We start from the raw sequence: 17,563 nt of genomic DNA on the forward strand, positions 1-17,563 counted from the left end.
CCTGATCATCACATTAGGTGACTCTGAACGTTGGCAGAGTCTTATATTTTTCCTGAGATAAGGCCAAAGGCCATCTGCCAGGCATGGCACCCATTTCTGTTACTGGGTTGCAGATCCAGGACAGAATGAGGCTTACAAGGGCTCCGAAGGGCTTGAGCTACCTCATTTTCCAAAGCCATTATCAGCTCATGTTTTAAATTGAGACTTGTTTACTGCAGACTTAGGCAGAAAAAACAAAAAGCACATCCTTTTGCTCTTACTAGCCTTGGTGTATCTGCCTGTTCATCTCAAGGAAGGCTGAAACCCAGATCGTAAGTCCAAAGCTGCTGCTTACCTCCTTAGCCAATTCAAGCAGCAGCGTGTTGCTAGGCTGGTGAGAGAGGGAACTTACTGCATCAAAGCTAATCTGTGTCTGCAGCCAGTATACTGAATTGAATTATTTTTCATTCTGGCTTGCATAAAACCAGCACCCAGCATGCCTGGGAAACTCCAATAGCCTTTACCATCGCAGGGCTGAGCCCGAGCCTTCCCCGCTGAGCAACAACCCCCTGTATCAGGGACTGTGGTGCTCTGTAATGGAGCAATAGCGGCTGCTTTTGAGCTCTTCTCCACCTTCGCTACACAGCCCAGCAGGAGATATAACTATGTGCACATGCCAGCTCAGGACCCTCCAGAGGTTTCTCCGTTTTGCTGCAGCCGATAGGATGCTGTTCTATTACAAAACTGCCCCCAAAAGCCTTGGATGGTTTAACACTTCCAGGGATGGGGCAGCCACAACCTCTCTGGGCAACCTGTTCCACTGCCTCACCTCCCTCACAAGGAAGAACTTCTTCCTTACTTCTACTTCTTCCTTACATCAAATCTAAATCTACCCTTTTTCAGTTTAAGGCCATTACCTTGCTGTCTTTTTGAAATCACAAGCACAGTGATATAAATATTCTTGCAATCAGCAGCCAGATCCTTTTAGTACAAGAGACTAACCCCACTCCTGCTGTGGCTCCTGCGCAAACGAACTGCTGCGCCTGTTGGGGAGCCCCACAGATTTCAGTACGGGCCTGAAACACGCAGGTCGTATTGTGCAAAACTTACAATTATGATTTCTACATCCAGAATGTTTCCTATTTCATTATGCGTTGTGATAGCTAGAAATGAAAGCATTAAAGCCCCAGCTCTGCGGCACTTTCACAGGCAGAAGCTGTGGCAGGTGGTGCCTGGGCTGGGCACAGGGGCAGACCCACCAAGACAACCCTGCACATTTTAAATTCTTTTTTTTTTTCCAGGTACAGTCCCAGCAAGCTTATGTTTACAGCAACTCCGTGGGGCATACACGCTTTCCCTTATAACTAAGCAACGGTGTAACACTGATTCCCGCTGGTAACTGAAGGGACACTATGATGTACTGGCAGGAGTCGTGTACCTCACACACACAAATATATTTCACTTTTCATATTTTTCCTTTGAAGTTAAGTCAGATGAATTTGAAAGCTAGGGACACGATTCATCTCACCACCTTTAGCTGTCTGAAAAGGAGGCGCCTGGTCTGAGCTATTCAGCCAGTCTTCCTGCAAGTCAATGGAGAGAGAAGGGAATTTTTACTCGTTCCGCTCCCTCCCGAGGGTGGGTGTCTCTGCTGGCTGCAGGTGACTGGAGCAGATGGGATGCGTGGCGTTCGGATGGCTAGTGCTAGCTGGGAGAGATTATACAGTCTGTTTACTCAAATAGGCAGCCTGAATATTGCTCGTTCTGCGTATTTAGGAGGCATTTACTAAAAAGAAAGTTTGTGCACAAATATAAAGATTTTCTGCTCAGGGCCTGTGTTTGTAAAGTATGCAAGAAGGTCTCTCTCTTATGCACTATATGGTAAATCTGGTCAAGAAATATGTTGGCATAATAGAATGGGAAGTATTCTCTTGATTGCAACATTTAATTTGATAGGAAGATCCTAGATATAAAACCATGCAATCCTAATGTATATTACTAAAAACAAATTCAGAAGGACTCTGCCTTTTTCAGGGCTGGAAAAATCATCTGCAGGAGAACAGTTTCTTAACATGAAATTGTTATCTGCTTCTTTAAATGTAAGTAGCAGTTCTAACACCCTGTTTTCATACTGATTAAGTTATGTCTGCTTTTTAGCATGAAGGCATATTTATTTCAAATTCACCAGCACAAAGAGCTGTTACGAGCTCCAGAGATCAAGGTTCTAATGTTATAAATACATAGCTGGAGACATCCCTTTCCTGAGCGCTTCCTGTCAAAACAGACAAGACAGAAATGGAGGAGATGATGAAAAAGAGCTGTAGTGACTTGCTAAAAGTCATGTAAAAGTCTCCTCTCGCAAGCTCCAGTGCAGGGGTAAAGCTGCTGACTGGGACTGCAGATGGACTAGCTTACTCTACAGTTGGCTTGGCCTTTCCAGTTCAAGAAAAGTGTTCCCTAGGGAGAAAAACAATATGACAAATGGTTTATATTCAAACATGGAATATCCTGAGCAAAGATTTTATGATTTTTAGCATTGTTAGCATGGCAAACAATTTTGTGATGAATAGTTGTGGTTGCCACATCCTTGTTAGCAATCTGTTCTAGCACCCAAGTAAAATACTAGCCAAAGGCTGCTGAGTATGATCTTTTTTAAAAAAGTGTACAAATATGATCTAATCTGAGACATCTTCTTCAGCATCCCAGGTATACTCTGACCCTGTCCCAGCTTTCCCCACTCAGCCTCGAGTGTTTCTTTATTGAGAACATTTATGGAGGTTTCTCATGCCAACCTGGTGAAAAGATAGTTGGTGCTCTGAGCCCTTAAACCACTTGAGGTTTGGTTACAAAATAAATCTGGCTTCAGAGTTCCCAGTATTGACTCTAAAAGACTGTGGCCCCTCTTCTGTTGGTTCATGTTTGTTGCAAAAAAATGTAAATGGATTAATTTTGTAGGAGCAGGCTTTGTGCCAAAACAAGAGCCTAGCTTCATGCCAGACCATCTATTGTCCGTCCTTCAGCAGTCAACATAAAATCAGGAAAAGCTATGAACTAGCTCTGACTGGGTCAGCAAGCCCATACTGGGATGGACCAGAATGTGTCGTGACCCAGGAGTGCATAGATATGGCGTGAGCCATCATGGCATCGTGGTCTGAAGGCAGGTAGCCGTATTTGGGGTTGCTTTTTTTTGCAGCTAGTCACATTGCAAACTGACAAAAAGCTGCTTAGCCCAGGAAGCCCTAATAATTAGGTCTCTCTGCTTGGCTAACTAAATTATGATGTTTTCAGGGAGGGTGAGCTGTGGGAGAGGCCTCGCGTCTGCCTCCAAAACATCGGATGGACCTGCCCTGGGAGCACAGTGGTGCGTTGCTCTGCTGCACAGCGAAACGCTAGGAAGTTTGGTCTTTGTGCTTCTTCCCCCTCCTCTTGGGTGAAGCGCGTGAATCTGTCGTCATTCGTTGCTTTTGGGTTACCTGAGCTGGCATTGCTCTCTGCTCTGGTGCAGATGGGGTTCTACTGTCCTGTCAACCACTAAAGTGGTGTCTGTAGCCATCGCTTCTGGTTTTATTGCTTCTAAAGCAATAAAAGAGAGTACAATGTAGGACACTCGTTGCCAAAATCATCTGGGTCTGAGCTGAAAGTGAAACACCCATTGGTAGGCATTAACTGCTGCCAGCTTAGCTCTTCATGAGTGAATTCACGTTTACATAAGTAGTTTTGTATACTCCCTTGCGATTCCCATAGGTGCTCATAAGCAGGATTTGGGGAGCCAAATGTCAACGTTATTCTTGGTACTATCATTATTATAGCTGCTAATTGCCTGCAGAAGAGTCGTGTTTAACCGAGCCCAGGTCGCAGTATGTTGGGTCAGGACCTGCCCTGGAAGGTTCCCGGCGTGACGCCGGCTGCGGTGGAGCAGGGAGATGGGTGTCCAGCCCAGCCTGGGGCGGATCGCTCCAGCCCTTTTCCTAGGCGGATCTGACACCCAGAAGCAGCCTGTTTTCTCCGTGTTTCTCCAGATGGTTGCTCTGCCGCGAATGTCCAGCCTCAGCTATTCATTCCACTATCTGTTGCTGCTGTAAATAAAGACATGCGGGATGTCGACCAAATTTTCATTAGTTATCAGGAAATAAGGATCTCAATTCAAGTCTACCGTGAAGTGACTTGTGTCTCGGCCTCGTGGCAGTTTCAGTAGAAGATCTTGTCGATGCTGTAGATAAAAATTTTGTTGGAGGGAAGGGAGTAATCCTAGTGCTAAAACATACGTTTCTAAGCTCACCATTGAGCATTTTTGTAAGTTTAATCATATCTAATGCATTAAAGAATTTATCATTTGTAACATATATTTAAAATCCCTGTGGTATAATATAGCAGTAACTTGCACAAATTCATCTGGAAAAGTGCGAGCAATAATTTTTTTGTTTACAGTATTATCAAATGTTTTACGTTTTATGGCAGTTTGGGGAAAAGAAAAGCCATTGAATTAGTTTAGAATAATTCCTCATTTGTATTCTCTAAACTGGGCAAATGGTCTCTTACTTCTCCTTTATAAGAGACATTTTATGAGCACTGGGGCTTCACCCACCCACAGCAAGGAAAATAACTAACAATTGTGTTTTAAGGACTGTGTCACATGCATGTGTGTCGTGTGTGTGAATACTGTACTGTTACAGTTCTCTGGAGAAAAACAGAGCAGTTGTGGATCCTACTTTCTAAACCCATCTCCTGAGATGAAAATAAAAGATTGCTAGTCATCCCTGCTGCTACATATCGCATGACTTTTTGCCGTTTCTTGAGAATAAGAGATGCCCAGTTACAATTTTCACAGAACCATTCCTTCCCTGGAATTCTTGTGTAAAAAATAAGTAGAAATATTATTTAAAAACAAAATTTTTTTATACGTTCTGATTTTGCTTGTCTGTCAGATATAGCTGGCATTGGCACTCATCTGCCAACAGAATTACTCCTTAAGTCCTAATACTTGTTTATTTTAGACTAGGAACTCTTCCAGAGGGGATGTACCCTGATTATTGTATGTCAGTGGTGGACGTATTGAAACACTACTTCTACACCAAACCAAAATTGCCAGAGAAATGAAATTCACTTCACACACAAAAGGAACACAAATATCACAGATATTCACCTCCTTACTTCATTTGCTTATAGCTTGCATTTTAGGAACATTTTTCTGTTTTCCTTAGCGAAGGAGCTATCTGCAGTGATTTTGTCTTCACCTCCTATAAAAGGAACATCCTTCATCCATCAATACTTTCTAAGTCATATATTCAGCATTTAAATATTTTAGGTCTGCCTTCTGAAATGAAATTCTGATCTTGCATGAAATGTCACCCAAGCCAAAAATCCCTGCTGGACATTCACTGCATGGCTGCATGCGGGATGCCAGCACTGACCGGCGGGGTTGTAAGCCTGTCCTGGGCCGGGCAACCTGTAGCATGGTGTCTGTCATCAGCCCCTCCAGCTCACTCCCTGGTTCTGTATCAGTATAGATAGTATAGATCTATAGATCTATAGGTCTGTATGATCCACTACCTATATGTGGGATGCTCCAGTACAGCTGTGGTGAACGTCTCTGGACCAGTGAACCACTGAATACACCCTATTAGTTTAGCTTGTGTTGTTCCAGAATCCAAATCATGCAGAAACCCTCATTCTGAATCAAACTCCTTCAACTGCATTTTAGTTTAAGCAGCATAAGAAATTTAGCATGTACATCTCTGCTTGATTTCCCTACTACATTTTAGCATTCTTTGGGATTTAGGTCAGTAAATTGTTATTGTTCGTGACATCCCTCCTCCTACCTCCTCACCCTTCTTCTGGGATTCCTTTCTAGGTTACTCTCTTCATCTAATCAGGGACTCTTTCTCTCTCTCTCCCCCTCTGGCCTTTGAAGTACAATTTCTTCAGCTCCATTTGGTCCATCAGTGGAAAAGGGCATTCTTGCCCAAAAAACCTCTGTCTTTTAGACAGTTCTCAATGTCTCAGCTTTTGGCAAGCACTTTGATAGCCTGGATACTTGTTTGGACCTTTTTATTTGTTTCGCGTTCCCTGCTTGGTATAGTTCTGCACTCCACACTTGCCTCCATCCAGCTCCCTGGGACAAAAAGGATCCTTCCCAGTAGTGCACACTCTTTAGCATCCCTCTCTCTTCTCATTGTGAAGTCTTAATGACTTGTTTTTCTCCTTTTCACTCTTTTGCATGACAGGATTCTTACAAGCCTGTAGCTATTTTGCTGCTCTCAGAGGGAAGGGACTGTACACAGATTTCTCCAGCGCCATCAGAGCACGCTGACACATCAAGGATTGCACCGATCCCCCACCGTGCCAAAACAAGCTTTTGCATCTGGGAACCCCACCTGGGCTGCAACTGCTTCTTTCCAACCACGACACATCCCGGAGGATCACCTCCAAGGCCAAGGATGTGGCAACCATGGCTATTCATCACGAAATCTCTCACCACGGGAGGCGGCGATGGCTGGAGCGCAGCCGCAAGCTCACCGGCTCGCTGCCTGACATACGGTCTGGCTCCGGCTCTCCGCAGCCTTGGCCGTGCTCACAGTCATCCTTCGCTGTCACACATGAAGTTACGTCCTGGAAGCGAGAAGGAGAGTAGCTGAAAAAGTGCTTGGATTAGACAAAAGTCTAGTGTTACTATTAGTAGCTACACACGCAGGCAGACACACGTGCACAACTCGGGCAACCCGGGACGTTCAATACTTAAAGGAGCACGATTTTCTGCAAATGATGCCCCTCTTTAGCCACTCGTATTCCTTTTGTTTTGCCAAAGGAGACTGGAAAAAGAGAAAATAATAAAGACATTGAATCCATCGTAGTTGGCTCTTTTACATAGACATTTTGCTGCTTGCGCCTTCCTCTGTCTGAAAGAACCACAGCAGGAGGATTTGGTCTAAATAACTGCAGCCTTGCTCAATAACACAGCACTTTCTTTCCTGGAAATGCATTTTATGCACCTCAGCTTCAAACTCTAATAACCTTCCTAGCCAGCTAGAAATATGGTGTTCATGTTTAAAAGGTAGATAAAAGGTTTTGCTTCCTTGAAACATCCTTCTAATTATGAACAAACCGGATGACATTTTTCCTTGAAAGATGCATTTACGTAGATGTTTTGGTTTGAAAGCAGAAAAATATTCAAGAACCTTATCAAAATTCAGACACCAGTCATGCAAGTCATCCTGTAGTATGAAGAATTCAAACAGGATTTCTAATCTGATGACTCTGAAATGCAAAAAACCCAACAGCCTGAAACCCCCGCAAAAGACAAAACCCCCACCCAAACCTCGCAAATAATTGTTTCTTCTTTGCTCATTTAAGAATTCAGTCCAACATTTTCTCACATGCGGCCACTAAACTCCTGTTTAAAATTTTCAGGATAATCTACTCCTGGCCTGCAGTGACACAAACATGCTTCTCTACCCATTTGGCCCAGCAGATATTAACCTCAGTCTAAAATCGTTAGCCAAGCGCATTGGCACTAAGAGCTCGCAGGTGCGATGCCGCCGACCCCAGTGCCGTTGCTCCTGGGATGAAGTCGGCCAGATCCCTGGCACGGCTGCGCTGCTTTTCATCTGTTCACGTGGCACCCTGCCCGCTGGCAAGGGCTTGTTCCAGGCTGAACGACTCATCAGTGCCAAACCAGGAAAGGTTTTGGGTGAGCATCCCGTGATGTGGGCGTCGATAGCTCCATCCCCACCACAGGCACCGCTGTATTCGGGCGGCTGGGGCGTGGGGCTGTTTGAGCATACAGGCATCGACAGGATATCTGTTATCCCACAACAAATAAGAGTTTTGGGGTTGACAAATGCCTTCGTTCACTCTCCTGGGTTGCTTTCCTGCAGTGGTACCTGGCGAGTGGCTGCTGAGCCTCCAAGGGAGCCAGGGGCAGAGGTTGGGAGGGCACCGGTACGCTGAGGCCACATCCCACCGGTACGCCAAGGTCACATCCCACCGGTACACCAAGGTCACATCCCACCGGTACACCGAGGCCACATCCCACCAGTAATGCCAAGGTCACATCCCACCAGTATGCCAAGGTCACATCCCACCGGTACGCCAAGGTCACATCCCACCGGTACGCCAAGGTCACATCCCACCGGTACGCCAAGGTCACATCCCACCAGTACGCCAAAGTCACATCCCACCGGTACGCTGAGGCCCGTTGCCACCACAGTGCACCGCAGCAAGCTGGTACATCCCGCTGCTTTCTTAGGTACCTGCCAGCGGGAAATACAGAAAGCTTTTGCTAGAGTGATCCTTTGAAAGCAGCAGGAAGCTTTGAGATGGTATAGGCAGAGAAAGCACTATTACTGGGTGTAAAGCTGATTTTATAAAAGGCAAAGGGGTTGTTGTAGCCTTGCACTGCATGAAAAACCCAAAAAAGGCCATGAGGGCTTGACCACCATTTTGCAACCTGCAGCTGCTGAGGCCCACTTCTGCAGAAACATAAGAATACAGTAGTAAATGCCTCGCTGTGCCCTTCTAATTGAAAATAAGTTCCTTTACAACTAAACATCTTTTAGCAAGATACACAAAATGCATACGTAAGAGTGTTGTACTGGATGGTGCATAAGATGTATCTAGATATTTTTTCAGACATACAGTAAAATGTTTAAGATGGTCCAACTTTTCCAGACTTACCCATCATACGTTGATGGACAATTGACGTAAGTATTTGTGTTTGTCTTCTGAAATGTTTTTGCCCTGTGTAGTCAATATTTGGAAATAACTTGCAAAATAGTTGTGGGATTGAATATGTTAGATTGGTTTTTGATCTGTTCAGGAGCAGGATAATGGCCAACTTGTCAGATAATTTCTTTGCAATGAATAATTTAGTCTTAATTATAATCAGCTAAAGTTTTAATCCCTTATATCTTTCACTAATCAACCTCACTTAGCATATGGGGAATCAAGATAAATTCAGCCTTTTAATTAGAAAACCAAAAGCCTTTATATATTTTTTGGTTGATGACAAGTCTCGTAAAAGCACGTCACCAAACTGCTGATGTTTCAGAAATTCCGTCTTATACAATGCAACTCGTTGATTACATGAGGTGTTTTTAATCATGAGATTAAACTCTGCAAGGATGCCTGGTGCTAGCACAGCAGCACTTCTGATCATGCTCTTTGACCCCAGCTATCTTTTAGACATCAGCAGTGATTGCTCTGGGGCACCCAGGATGGGGTTTGCAGTGACAAGGCAAAGGTCGCATGGCACCTTATGGCGGGCTCTCATTTTTCAGGTGCCCTTAATGGGCTTGGTGCCCTCTCAAACAGATTTAAGATGCTCAGGAGAATATGATTCGCTTCTGATGAAAGATGCAAAAGAAAAGAGGTTTTATGATATCTTGCTAGCAGAAATACCAGCTTTTAGAGAAGTATCTTCCCCTTGACAGTGCGCTACTGTATTTTCTTGTGTTTTCTGAGTAGCCAGACTAGAGAAGGTGGGGTGATTGTTAAATATATTAGCACAGAATGGCAAAAAAGAGTCCTGGCTTGCAGGCGGTGAAAAAGCAAGAAAGAGAGTTGTGTGGTTATTCCAGAAAACCAAGTTAAATCAATAAAAAAACGCAAGACATTTCACATTTAAATGGACAGTTTTAAAGTGTTTCCTTGTACTGAAGAAGCCCTGGAAAGATGTGTCAGAGTGCAGTGGTCACAGAGGCCCAGTGAGGGAATCTCGAAGACTAGGGGGTTGAGAAGGGTTGGGCAGCACCGACCCGTGCCCGCAGAAGGAGGTCCACCTCTTCGCTCCTGCTGCTCACCATCTTGGCCGTTTGCACCAATTCCACCCACAACTACGCTGCTAAATAAGACGGGCCAGGGAGCTTTTCCCTGCCTCTGTGGCCGACCAGCACCCCCCCAGCTCACCTTCACCAGCCTGAATTTTCGGAGCTGCAGAACGGGCAAGCTCGGCAGGTATGCTGGGGACATGCCTCCCCCAGACCGTGCCCAGGCATTTCGCAGAGTACCAGGTGTCACGGGCCAGGGACCCCCCCCCCCCGAAATGGACCGGCGTGGATGGCTGCCCCAGGGCTCAGCCTCCTACCTGCCCCGCTCGATTGACCAGTAGACATGTAACCTTAACATCTGCCATGGCGTTGTGTTGCTCCTGCTAACAGAAAATCTAATGGGATTATGGGAGAAGTGGGGAGAGGGCCATTGGCAGTCCTTCCTAACCCTACAGAGAACAGCTCAAACAGTGGGGAGGTAACGAAGAAAACAGGTTTTGAAAATTACTTCTCTTTCCCATTGGAAAGGCACTTGTATGAGTAAAAGTTCCTTTTCCTTTTTTTTTCCCCATTTCTCTTCCTCTTTTTCCTCTTCTAAATTAAGCAGACTATGACAAAGGTTGCATCACGGCCACACATCTCTCCCTCCCCAAACTGCAGCAACCTTTGTTCCTTTTTCAGAGTTACAATGAAGAAAATATTAATACAGAACAACCCATCTGTTGTCCCAGACCCACAGAGGCAGACATCTGGCTTCATTGAAACTCAAAACCTCTACCCAAATTGGAAATATTTATTTAGAAAATGGAAACAAAGTGAGAGATTTTTTACGCATTAGGTGCTCCCCTGAAAGAAGTGATATTATTTAGGAGTAACTCGCTTTGGGCACATTCTGCTTTCTTTGATGGCCCAACCTTCTCCATTTCCAGATTTCTTTGTAAGTGAACTGGTTCTTCCTTGTGGTAATATTTTTAATAGATTAATAAAAAAAAAGAAAAAAAGAAAAAAGAAAATGGCACAATTTTCCAATTTTTCTCCAGCTGTGGATCATAGTTATATACCCATAGTCTAAAGTGTACATAAATACCATTGATAATTGTCCTGCTAATGGCACCAATATACTGTAAATGCTATCCTGGCTTTTCATTTCTTGAAAACCTGAGCAGTTGCCCATCCTTATGAAAAACAAAAAAAGAAGAGTACAAAGTCCTTCAGCTGTCAAGCTCCAGAGTAGTAGCTGAACAGTCTCCACTATATTTTTGCCTCGTAGCGATGACATCTGTTGCTTTCACTGCCCCAAGAAACCACAAGTAAGATGAGGTCACTGCCAGCTCTCAGATGGGAGACCTAAATCACTAGAGTAGAGGTGTTGGGGGCAGCGATGCCGGTGTCTCATTACGTGACACATTTCCTTCTGAGTCACGGCTGAATCAATGCCCCGTCGGGATGCTGGGAGGCATCGGCAGGGGCTGTCTCCATCTCCTGAAACCAACCAGAAAGTCACTTGTTGACGGTGAGGTTCTTCAGCACTTACTGACTAACCTGGAGAGAAGCCAGAGGGAAATTGCAAAACTTTTCTCTGACAAACAGGAGCATCTGTCTCAGAACGGGCTGTGTTTATTCTCCGCACCGTGCTTTGTGGCTATGCAGTAGGCAGCTTCCACGAGGATTAAATCCTGGCATGTGCTGAATTTTGCTCTGAGTTTTTTCAGTATTGAAGCTCTGACAGTTAGTTATATTATGTCATGGATTTTTAGATTGAGTTGCTTCAGTGAAATATTTAATAATGGGAAGGACAATGTAATTCACTGGTGCAAACAGTAAGGGGCTGTAACCCTGACTTCCACGCACGGGGAGAATCTTCCCATGTCTAGGAAAATAAAATTCCATGGCACGCTGATTTGAGGATATAAACACTAAAATGAATATTTTACTGATAGTGAACCGAAATTAATCAACGATGCACAAATATATATATATATATTTATATTAATACTTAAAGTCAGTGACATCAAGCAACAAAGAATCAATGTTTTAGCAAATACCTGTCATAGTAGCATTGTAAGCATGATGTTCCAAAATCCAGTACAAGCAAATGCTTGTAGAAAGAGGTAAGATTTTTGTTAGGCCATCTGCAAAAAATAAAGAAACTTGTGAGCACACAGTACCTCTACCAGCTCTGGCAAAGAAGTGTCAAAAACCCAAGGCTAGAAACATCTACTTTTGATATAATGTTGTTAGACTGAGATAAGATTTGTTTGTCTGAGAGCATGTTCATTTCATTCCACTGTATCAGCTGATTTAATAAAAAGTGTTATGCCTACCTACATACTTTATAGTAAGAAGTGAAGTGGAAGCCATCACACATCTCATTGTTTATTTTAAGGGCAGCGATATTAGATCACGTTACTTACGCTGGTATACTTGGTTTCCTTGACATTCTTTAACTGTGTACCATTTCATGATAAAATTACTTTTAGAAAACAAAATAAACAGTATTATATTTAAATCAAAACAAACACAAGCACCCTGTCTGCAAAATTAAGCCGTGATTTGATGATGCCTAGGCAATGCTTTGTTTTGTAGGTGGATAGCTGACAATGAGAAAATAAACCGTGAGCTCTGTACTTTAAACTTACAACTTAAGAAACAGTGAAAATAAAAAGGAGCACATCAGGCCATGCAGTTTGCTTATGTGAAAGATGTTTTTGCATTCTAGAGGTGTATTACTTCACATTATTATGTGCCAGAACTCAGCAGATTAGGGCCCAGGAAGTATCCCAGAAAAAGCAGACATGTTATAGCAATTAGTTTTAGTTATTCAGTGGAGATGTTCTGTTGGAGTCACTGGGCTAGTAATCAACATAAAAATTAAATACTTGACATGATGAAATCTTATGTCAGACTTTTATTTCATCTCTTATTTTGTTGAAATTGAAACACTCCTACAAAATATTTATATTTTAATGAAACTGTTTTCTGACAGAACACACTTCAGCCAAAATGCTTTTGAACAGCTTTTCACATGCTACTTAAAAAAAAATTGCAGGAATCGGTAATTTCAACATGAGCAACAGCTTGCCTTTTTATTCAGTAATCTAGAAACACAGATAAACTGTGCACACTGTAACCTGACTGTGCGACACGATTCCCTACTACATATTACCTTTGAAGTATTCAGTATATTGTTACCTCTTTTTTCAGTAAGATGAAAGCAAAAACATTTCCAAAATGGGAAATCCCCTATAGGTGGCAATTTGGAACTCATTTACTCCTTTAGTAATTGCTTTCAACTTCTGGAGACTCAGTTTCAGTGACAATTAGTGCCCTGCACTTGCAAATCAGACTCGATGATGCTGCGGTGCATCGCTGAGGAAACAGATTGATGTGTCAAACCCACGGGAAGATATTTTGCAGGTGCCGTTTACTCCTGGTAGCGGTCGATGAAGTAAGCATCACGGTAAATCCCAGGGGTGCGTGCTGTGGGGATGACCGAGTTGCAGCGCGTGGCAATATGTGGGATTGGGGTGTCTCCCCAGCAGCAGTTTCTGAGCCCTCTCGTGGCCCCTCTCTGTGTTTCACTAGCCACCAGAGACGCCGTGCCTGCGCTGAGATGGTCTTCTCACAGTATACGGGGCCAGGGGAACCAAATCTCAGTTTCCTTCTCATTATGTGGTATGGGTACGGAGAGCGAGGCATCCCTGCCGCTTTGCTTCGCGTCCCTCCTAACAGCGGGAGCTGTCACGCAGAAGAGGGATGCTGCCGCTGCCCATCGCAGCCACCCATCACCTACAGCTTTCCAGGTGTTTCAGTAGCTATGGGCATGTTCTCCTTCAAATTATGGTGGGTGTCCGTACTCAGCAGGCACCCGGGTGGCCTCGCTGCCTCCATTCACGCTGCTTTCCCTCCCAGGAGGAAGGCGAGAGGGGAGCGCATTGGTCATAGCAGGAGATGAGGTTGGAGGTACACGCTGAGAAGACCAAGGGTGGGTTTGGGCTTTCCAGCTCAGTTCCAAGTCTGGGAGCACATGGCCACTGCCTCTAGCTGCTAAATCCCATCAACTGCTTCAGAACGACTCGTTTGTCAGTCCTTAATAATTTATGGCCAAATGATTCATTCTTTTTCATGTTCCTTGGAAGTCTTGAAACCAGAAACAGCTTGAGAACTTTTCCCTGTGCATGTAAAACAATTTCAGTGACTCCCCACCCAGTCAGCTATAAATAACCCCAGTCCCCCGTGATTACCACATTATAGTGCGAAGCATTAGTGAGATAATTTCAGGCAGCCAGCCAGCTCTTAACAGCACTTTACATCCCATCACACGGATCTCCTCTAGTATCTCCTCATGAAAGTTACCACCACAAAATAAATGCTCGCTCTGCTAATGCTGTGACAGCACATGTTACGGCATGGCAATGACGAATATACGCACCCCGTCATGCAGCACACTAGATAAACGTCGCTAAATTTGGCTGTCCCTGACACGGTCTATAGGCACCAGAGCTTGGTGGCAGCACCTTGGCGCTAGCAAGAAAGACCTTTGACGAGCCCACGTTCAGGGCATCAGTGAAGGTTCAGCAAAGACGAAGCAGAGCTTAGAAGTATGAAAATGGAAAATGTCATCTGTCATGTCAGATTTAAGGGCCCATTTGCCAAGTGAGAACACGGAGCACAGCTGACTGAGCGGCGGCGTGACATCCTGGGAGGACGCGAGACGAAATTCGTGGGCACTGCCTTCCCCACGCGCTGCCGCCCGACCCAACCGGGTCCAGGCACGTGTGGTGAGTGTGGGACGGGAGGCACCATCCCATGCTGGGTCCTGGGACGAGATGTTCTTCCCTGTCTGGCCCAGGACATCCTCCCTGCTCCCGAAATAGAGGCGGACCCCCCACAGTTCAGCACCTGCATGGCAGAGGTGAAGCTGAGCTCTCCCATCTCCTCTCCAGCTCTGCACATCAACCAGAGGACTTTTTTTCCCTATTAGGGTTTGTAAAAGTGAACGCTACAAGCACTTCATGGTAATATACACAGCATTTCCAGCAAAAAGTATAGAGCTAAGCTATTTACCTTCCCTCAGTCCTTGGCTTTTTCACTTTATTCTTTTTCTATCTTTTTAAAAGGGAAAAAGAAAGAAAATAGAGGGGTTTCTCCCTTCCTCTCCACTTCAATTCCAAGTTTTTTCTAAAAAAACAATCTTGTCAATAAAAGTTTAATCAAGTTCTTAATGTTTTTGAAGTTCTTCACCAAAAGAGTAGCAATTCTGCTGTTGTCATGTAGTTTGGATAAAGTAGCTCATCCCACAAACAAAACAAAATGTTCAGAAATGTTAGTGCATTGTAACAGACATACAGTGACGTATTTTCCTGACAAATTAAAAGACCTTTGAAATACCAGATTGCATTTTTCAGCTGTGTTGTTGTTAGTATTTTGTAAACTGTAGAAAATTACTTGACTAAGTCACATAAAACTTAGGCAAGTTTAAAAATCCAGAGTATCAGTCAAGGGATTTTATTCGTTCATGCCTTGCTTAGCTTCAAAATGATTTTCTACTTCAGTGGACTTTGTGGAAGCAAGAGCTTTATGGCGCATATCTGTATCTGCGTTTTGAATTTCACACTAAACACTGCAATTATATACTGTGATATTAATATTCATGATCTGCTCTCTCCATGGTGAACATGCTCATCTTAAAGTAAACTTTGCTAATAAGTGACCCGATAAAACTCGTGTACAGGGGAACTGGCTTTTTAGGGTGTCTGGAGCAGTATGTGATTGAGTGCAGCTGATGGGATTATATCAAAACTAATACAGGCCTAGGAAATTTTCTGCTGGATTTCATTGCAGAAGAAAGCAATGGAGCAGTGATGGAGTTCGGATGAGTGGGGAGAATAAGAGCATGGGATCCAATCAAATAACCTTTGAAATCGTAAAGGCAGCTGTGACTCAGGGATTTTGTCTGCAAAAATCTGGGCAGATGGGCCACATTTATTATAATTACTCTGACCTGCTGAATACATTATACAAGGAATTCCTTGTCAACATTTTATACTTTGTAGACTCTTTTCGTTAAAAAAATAGATTGTAGCTGTTCATAGAGAATGACAAAAGTCTTTTAAAAAGTTTTGTAAGTACACAATTAGGATTGCTTTTGCTGTAAATGCAGTGTTGCATCCTCACTTTAGAAGTGGCTGGTTTTACAAACAAATTTGATTTATAAACTCTAGGCAGGAATGGCAGCAAACAACCATCATAAAATATAAAAAAATAATTTTCCCTCTAAATCATGCATTCAGATCACACCACTGTACATAGTGTTCTTGCATGTTTAATGAAAATTAAAGTTTCAACAAGTTCCAGATACCACTGGTGAATAAAACATAAGTATTTTCACACATCCGTCTACCCAGATTCATGAACATGAAGCTATAGGCTACATATATAGAGCACCTGCAGCTATACTATCATTGAATGTCCAAGGTGATTACGGCACAGACAGGCTTTTCCAACCCATTACATAAAGTACTCAGCGTATGATATTGAAGACACTCCGTCAAATAGGAATACATTAGCTTAAGTGGTCTGACTGAAGCACAACATTACCGAAGTGGCTTTCTGCATATGCAGTCAGTTGTATTCTGCAGCAGCACAGGTATGGAGCTCTGCTGTAATGAGGAAATCCCGCTGCCTCCACAAGACTATAAGGAGCTGACAAGACAGAGCGTCTGTTGCTCACTGTAGACTTCTTTTTTCTCTTCGGGAGAGAAACAGGCACCGCCAGTTTTGTCTTACCTAGTCACATCAGGTAAATCAACCTCTCTAGGTGTTTACTTCATTGCATTGGCTAGAAGAGGGAGTCAGCTGCCTTAAACTGGACACCTAATTTTTAGGTCACTAAAGCCAGGTGGGATGGATCCCACTTTCAGTTATTCATGGAAGGATTGATTCAGCCAGGCCATTTCTAGCCCTCCACAAGCTGGGCTCTGAGGTTAAACTGGTTGGCTGAGGTTCCTCCACAGGGAGTGGGGAAATGGAGATGCCTGGGAAGATGGAGATGCTCTACAGCATCGGCCTGAACCGCCCTCGGGGGGCTGGGTTGCTCCCCATCATCCCAGGCAGCAAGTATAGACTGCTGCGTATTTCTCATCCTGAAAAGCTTGTGAGAGGAAATCTACCCATAGCAGCAGATTTCAGAAAGTCTAAGACGAGCATTAGGAAGTACCCAACAGATCACTTGAGTTTGCACAAGTGAATCACAGTATCTGCCGGCCTGTGGCAAAGCCTGATCAGCAACGTATCTGTATCCCTGCGGTTCATTTTGTCATGAAAGTGGCTCCCTCCAGATTCCATTTAACTCAAAACACCTTTGTGTTTTGTTACAGATTGTTTTGTGCCCTCTGACCCTCCAGGCCTGATCCAAACTCCATGAAGTTAAAAAACTCGACACCTCCAAATCTGAGCTTTGCCTTCTTTATTGATAAGGTTCTCAGGTATGACAGGGCAGAGCAGATGCTGGGGAGAGGTTTAGCTGCAGGAGCAAGCAAGAGGGTGTTTAATCCACATCGCTTTTTTTCTCCTACACTCATATAAAATCTCACATATTTTCCTGTTATTAGCACATTTGTCTAATCTTTGCTGGCTATGTTCTGAAATGCTGTACAAAAAAAAAAAAATTCCACAACAGTAACAAAATGCTCATTTTGCAGCTGTGAAGTTCTTTATCATTCCACAGATGGAGCTATATTGTTGTCTACTAATCCTTTTTTATTCCAATAATTTCTCAGTATTTGGATGTTTCACATATTTATCCTAGAACTCTCCCA

Source organism: Buteo buteo, chromosome 26, assembly GCF_964188355.1.
Source record: "Buteo buteo chromosome 26, bButBut1.hap1.1, whole genome shotgun sequence".
NCBI lineage: Eukaryota > Metazoa > Chordata > Aves > Accipitriformes > Accipitridae > Buteo > Buteo buteo.